We start from the raw sequence: 7,268 nt of genomic DNA, 5'->3' as shown, positions 1-7,268 counted from the left end.
AGGTGAACACCCAAGTCAGTATTATGCAAGCAATCCTGGGCCACATCCAAAACGTGTTGTAATGGTTCACAGACTCTTATAGGTTTCACAGCTTGTACTGAAGTCTGTCTATTACCCAATTCTAGTTTTAATATTTCATGGAACCTCAATACTGTTTTCCATAGTGGCTGCACCAATTTGCAATCCCACCAACAGTTCATAAGGGTTTCCATTTCTTCACATCCTCACCAAAACTTGTTTTTTATTTAATTAAATTTATTGGGGTGACATTTGTTAATAAAATTATATAGGTTTCAAGTATATAATTCAATAATACATCATGCGTATATTGCCTTGTGTATTCACAACCGAAAATTAAATTCCCTTCCATCACCATGTATATGAACCCCTATTGCAAAAGAGAAACAATGTCGTGAAAGAAAAGATTTTTTTAATGAAAATATAATAAAAACTCAAGAAAAGGGCTCTAATTTATATATATATATATAAATTATATATATACTAGCAATATTTATATATACTTTATCAAAAACTGATACACTTTTTTAAGTTAAAAAAAAAGCATAGAAGAAACATAAGTATTACCTACAATGTAGTAAGTGCTTAAAATACATCAGATTCTGTGCTAAGCACATAATGCAAGATAGTGCATTTAATCTTCAGGAGCAACCTACGATTTAGATTCTATCTTTATCTTCAATTTACAGATAAATGTTGTGTGTTTCAGAGAATTAATTTAGTAAAAGAAACAAGCTAGTAATTGGCAGAACTAGCCCCCACCCCGCTTTTTTTTGCAAACATAAAACAAAATTTTAAGTGAACTTTGGAGTGTTTGTCTCTACTGTCATATAGATGTGTGACATCTATGTTTTATGTATCCATATGATGCTTAACACTTTTTCGAGCCATAGTGAGTGCCTATGTATAATTACTATTTCACAGAGCTGTTTTGAGAATTAAATCAGATAATATATGTAATTTAGATGTAAAATTCAAAACAATGTAAATGCTATTTTTAATATTACAAACCATGGAATCCAGACATCTAAAAAAAGTGAATTTACATTTTGAATGAAAGAAAAGGAAAATCAAATAAACATGATTAGTATACTTTCACCATATCTCTTCCACTTAATACAACCCCTATCATAGAACATTCTAAAGTTCCCAAACCTTGGACTATTTATTATAGAAATAACTATAAACATTTACACAAACTACAGGTACTGTATGGTTGGTTTTGATTATATGTGATTCCAACAACTCTTACCAAGACTTGAGTGAAGCTCTTAGCTAAAATACAAGGAATAATCTCTGAATTAATTTTATTTCTATTAAGATTAAAGGTTAGCAGATTCTCTTGTTCTGTTCCACATTATTCTTTTTCCATGTTGATGACATTGCGATAGTTGCAAAATATGGTTACATTCGACAGAAAATCTTTGATTTCTACATCCATAATATCTTAAAGTTTATATTTTATTTTAAATGCGGCATCTGTTTTTTGATTTATTGTTAAGTATGAAGGGTGAAGGGATAGAGCAGGTGCTTTCTCTAATATGCTTCTGTCAAACATGTTGAATAAGATATTTCTTTACTTTGAAATGTTGCCTAAAATTGAGGATGTGTTGTTGTGTACTAGTAATTCAGAGAAATTGCACAGTCTATTAATACTTAATGATGTAAGCTGCCAAATTAAAATCACTCTGCTGCCAAAATTATTAACTTGTTTTTATTTATTTAGAAATTGAAATTATTTTCACACTTTTTATCATAATAATATTACCAAAACATTTTGGGGATCAACCAGGTTATTGCAAGTAACTGAAGTAATTTTAACTTAGTAAATCAATCAATGAACTTAGGAGTGGTTTATTCAATTTAGTTGTAAAAGTCATTAAAATAATGAGATAACTTCTAAAAAATGTTTAAAGATACTATGTAACTAACTTCTATGCACAAGTATTTGAAAATCATCATAGTGAAGAAGATAAACATTCTTCTTTGTTAGTCTTTCAAGAAATATCAAAATAAAAAAAAATAAGCAATTACTAAATGTTAAATGTATGCATTTATTTTCCTTATGTCAAAAAACAAACCTGTGCCTTCAAGAATAAAAAGGAACACTAATATTTGAAATCTGAAAAGAAATACACATATGTATAAGTAAAGAACTAGTATGCACAGTCTTTAATTTGTGTCATCTTAATCAGCAGGAATGCAAAAAGTGGACTAACATCACAATCTGAAATTCAAAGATATAAAATGAGACAAAGAGCAAGAGCCTCTAGTCTTTTGATGGTATTTTAGCTGAAACACTAACTGTGTGACTAATTATCCTCTCTTGACCAATAACAATAAATACAGAAAAGAACAAAAATGAGTAATGAGTAAATGTTTTGAACTTTGTAGACAGTTTGAGTCTTTTTTAAAAATTGGTATTCGATAAACAAATTTTTAGAACACCAATGTTTAGAAATGAACTTACTAAAACTAAGGAAATATTTTCCAGTATCTACTAAAGTTGTAAATGCACTCATTTTCTTTTGATCAATGCTAATCTGGCAATGCTACCTTTTATTCTAGTTGGGAAGGAATTAGGCCATTTGACATGTTCATGAAAATGTGCTTCTTAAGTAACAAGCCTAATTAAATTTAGTTGGAATTAGAATGATCAACATACAGGGGGAATAGAAAGTAAATTTGATATCCATGCAGCTTCATGACAAGATTATTTTTTTAATCAACAATTATAATTATTTAATCAACAATTATAATTATATATAATTATACTACTCTAGTAATATCAAAAATAAAATCTATGAAAAGAGAAAATATTATCAGATAAAATATTTTAAAAATTACTTAATAAAATATGATCTACAGATATCTGGACAATCTCCTATAACATGAACATAGCTAAATTACAAGTAAGAAACCTCTAAAAAGTCTAATAAATGATCTTTTATCGATTTATGTCACATTTTTTTAAGATAATTTTGCCCTTTGACTTTGTTGAACTATATCAAAACAAAATATAACAAGCAAACACACAATGAAAGTAAAATAACAATCACAAAATACAACTACTACCTCTACTTAAATGCAATTTCTGTCCAATTTGCAAGTTGGCACTATGACATCTTAGTAGATTTCAATTTCAATTCAATGTTATTATTTCAAAAAGTTTGCTTTTCTCTGATGTTTTTGCCCATTGCATACAGCACACAAGGCTGTTACTGCCAATTTAGATCTGCAAATTTAGCAATGAGATTTACTCAATATCTGCAGGGAGTTATTTATAAAAGACTCATTTCTCCTTGTAGAATTATCTGTGAATAAACTATTTTTCTTAATGATCTGTGACATTTTGAACAACATACCTTTTTTTTTCCCCCCAGGTGACAGAAAGAATGACAGAGAAGTCATCTTTCAGAATTTACATCAATTTTAAAGGAAACTAGTTAATAATTTTGTTTCTTTGAAAATGTAAAGTGGAGCTATAATGGGAAAAATCTGAAATAATTAAGAAAAATGAGTCTCTAGAATACAAAAAGAAAATAATTCATTTTGTAAAGATTGTCCCATCTTATTTTAAAACTCTATGTATACACTCAATCTAGAGTTGAAGTGCTAACCTAATACTAAGTAGTGTAATACATTTTCTGTTCTCGTAGAAAGTATAATAGAATTTTTATTAAAAATAGAGCAATAAGTATGCCAGAATCCTGGCATCTAAATTAAAATGAAGTAAATGATAACCTTATAAATATTAGAAGCCCAAGACAATGCCACAATAGGAGAAAGTATAACTGAGAGATTTGCTTGGCAGGGTCTATTACACATCCACCCAAATTACCCTTTAGCTCAGATTATTCAGGATCTAGTTATGTACTTTTTTTATAACAAAAATTGCCACATCTTAGATTTTTAAAATTATTTTAGTAGTAACAAATGAAAAGAGAAAATATAGTTTTAAAATGCAAACTTTCAAAAAGAGTATTCAAATAGTTTACCAGTTTTGCCTTTTTAAGCGTGACAAATGGTGGGATTTACTCACCCCTCTCCAGCCTCGCTGATTACGTTCCCATATAAAGGAAGACAGACATATAATCTGAGAGTGATATTTTATCCAGAACACCCCCAAAATTATTATCTCTAATTCTCAAATATGCATTTTCTGTAGCAATTAGAAGTACACACTATAAGCAGTATTATTTGTAAATTTCAATTTGTTTTTATAAGTTTATCTGATTTAAAGAAATACTCTAGATGATTATATCAGAATCCACTGCATTCTAAAATAGTCGTATATGATCCTTCTCATTTTTAGACATCATGAAAATAGATTTAAAGTCATGTAAGAATTAAATATTATCATCTGAAACCTATTTCTGTATATCATACATAAAATTTGTTATCTGTGAAGAGGGAGAAAAAAAAAGGTAGGGGAAAGGGAAAAAAGTACAGAAGAAGGAATCAGAGAGAGATCTTATTTGAAGCTAATTTTACTTGTGGTAAAACTTCTTTCTTTAGCATATCCCAAGAGAGTCAAAACAGAATCCAATGAATGCTGTAGATGGTTAGAAGTGTGTGAAAGAAATGTAAAAGCATAATAATAATAATATAGGATCTGAATGCAGAACAAATAAGGGTGGTAACGGAAGTCCAAAGAATGAACATTTCAACAAACAGAAATTGCATTTGGCCAAAGATCCTACATTTATTGACTATACTAATTGGATAAAATTAGAAATATTATTTTCTATTTTTTACATAATACAATATAGAGTTTGACCTCTTCCTAAGTGCCTCTTATCTGACCATAATAAAAAGGTTTCCTTTCTTATTATCTCCTCATCTAAGAAAAGATTGTATTTTCATTTTGTAATTGTGTCATAGGTTAGGTAGTCAAGATACATCTCAAAGCTGGTGTGAGAATAAAATCGAAATCTTTATTCCAGATTCTGATTTCAGAAAATCAAAGTAGGAAAATGAACTCTTCTAAGAAAACCTATGCAGTCAATAAAAATTTAACATATGTATTACATAAGTAAAGTTATTGAGGCTCAGAAAATTAAGAAACATGTCCAAGATCAGCTTGAAAGAGATATTTTGAGGTTAAAATGAGTTAATATATGCAAAATACTTAATACTGTAAAAATTGGATCTATAGAAACTCACTATTTTTATTTTTTGTTAATACACCAGTCTGGCTCAATGCATAGAAAAATACTTGATATATAATAGAAAATTACCATATATTTAATGATAACTTTTAAAAATAATTCACATATTTCTTGGTCTTAATAATGCTTTTTTTGGTATATTTTTTATTCAGAACAAAATCACAAAGTTAATTGATCAGTAAACAACAGATTTCATGAAAGAAGAGGCATTGATTGCCAACAAAGCAAACATGCATGATTTTTAAAATACTAAATGAGCAAGTGATAAAATATATTTGGAAAACTATTAATATTTTAAAATATTTTGATTATGTCATATAACAATGATTTGGTTATCTAAGAAAATGCAGTAGAAGATTATTTTTATTACATGTCATATTAACTTAAAATTTTGAAGATTATTTTAAAACATTTTACAATAGTCAGTCAAAAGACTTTTGATTAAAATTTGACTTATGCTAGTCATGCTGTCTGGCAACTTCAAAGTTAACTTTGAAGATGGCATTTTTATTTTTAAACTACTTTTGTTATTCTATAATTTACATGATTGCATTGTTCTCTTGTTACAGTTTATTTTTATATTTTTATTAAAAATTATTGGGGTGACATTGATCAACAAAATCCAGTAAGTTTCAAGTGTACAATTCAACAGTATGTTGTATATGTATTGCATTGTATGTTCAACACCTATAGTTAGATTTCCTTCTGAAACCAAATATTTGAACCCTTTTCCCCTATCTCCCTCCTCCCATGTTCTCTCATAACCACTAGTCCACTGTTCATATCTATGAGTTTCTGCTTGTTTGTCATGTTTGTTTGTTGCTTTTAGGTTTATATCCCACGCATGAGTGATATAATTTGGTTTTCAACTTTTCTGTCTAAATTATTTTGCTTGGCATGATTATTTTAAGAACCATCCATGTTGTCGCAAATGGCAATATTTCATCTTTTCTTATGGCTGAGTAATATACCACTGTGTATATATACTACATCTTTTTTATCCAATCATCTACCGTAGAACACTTCAGTTGCTTCCATGTCCTGGCCACTGTAAATAATGTTGCTATGAACATTAAGGTGCATATATCTTTGCAGATAAATGTTTTCAGATTTTTTGAGTAAATATTCTAAAGAAGGATTGCTGGATCATGTAGTAAATTTAGTATTTTGAGGCACCTCCATACTGTTTTCAATAGTGTTTGTACAAATTTGCAGTCTTACCAACAATATACGGGAGTTCCTTTTCCCCCACATACTAACACTTGTTATTACTTGTCTTGTTGATAATAGCCATGCTAACAGGTGTGAAATGTTATCTCATTGTGGTTTTGATTTGCATTTCCTTAATAGCTAGTGAAGTTAAGCATCTTTTCATATGTCTGTTGTCCATCTGTTAGTCTTCTTAGGCAGTAGTCTCCAACCTTTTTGGCACCAGGGACTGGTGCTCCCATGAGGATCTAATGCCTGATGACGTGAAGTGGAGCTGAGGTGGTGATACTAGCTCTGAGGAGCAGCTGCAAATACAGATAAAGCTTCCCTCACTCACTCACCACTTACCTTCTGCTGTGTGGCCTGTTAAGAACCAGGCCACATACTGGTACTGGTATGCAACCTGGAGATTAAGGACACCTGCATTAATGGGAATCAACAGGAGATTATATGAAGCAGAAAACTGAATAAGAGATTTAGAAGATAATGTAACAGAAAATATCCAATCAGAACAGCAACAGGAAAAAATGAGGAAATTATGAGGGGCCGCTGAGACACCATCAAGGGTACTACTAACATTCGCGTATTAAGGGTCCCAGAAGGAGAAGAGAGACACAAGGAATTAAAAACCTATTTGAAGAAATAATTGCAGAAAACTTCCCTAACCTGGTGAAGAAAATGGACATAGACGCCCAAGAAGAGCAGGGAGTTACAAATAAGAGGAACCAAAAAGCATTGCACACCAAGTCACATCAAAAAAAAAAAGTTCAAAACAAAAGAAAGAAAGAAAGAAAGAAAGAAAGAAAGAAAGAAAGAAAGAAAGAAAGAAAGAAGGAAGGAAGGAAGGAAGGAAAGAAGGAAGGGAGAGAA

The sequence above is a fragment of the Pteropus vampyrus genome, unplaced genomic scaffold (genome assembly GCF_000151845.1).
Source record: "Pteropus vampyrus isolate Shadow unplaced genomic scaffold, Pvam_2.0 Scaffold284, whole genome shotgun sequence".
NCBI lineage: Eukaryota > Metazoa > Chordata > Mammalia > Chiroptera > Pteropodidae > Pteropus > Pteropus vampyrus.
This window is presented reverse-complemented; position numbering follows the sequence as displayed.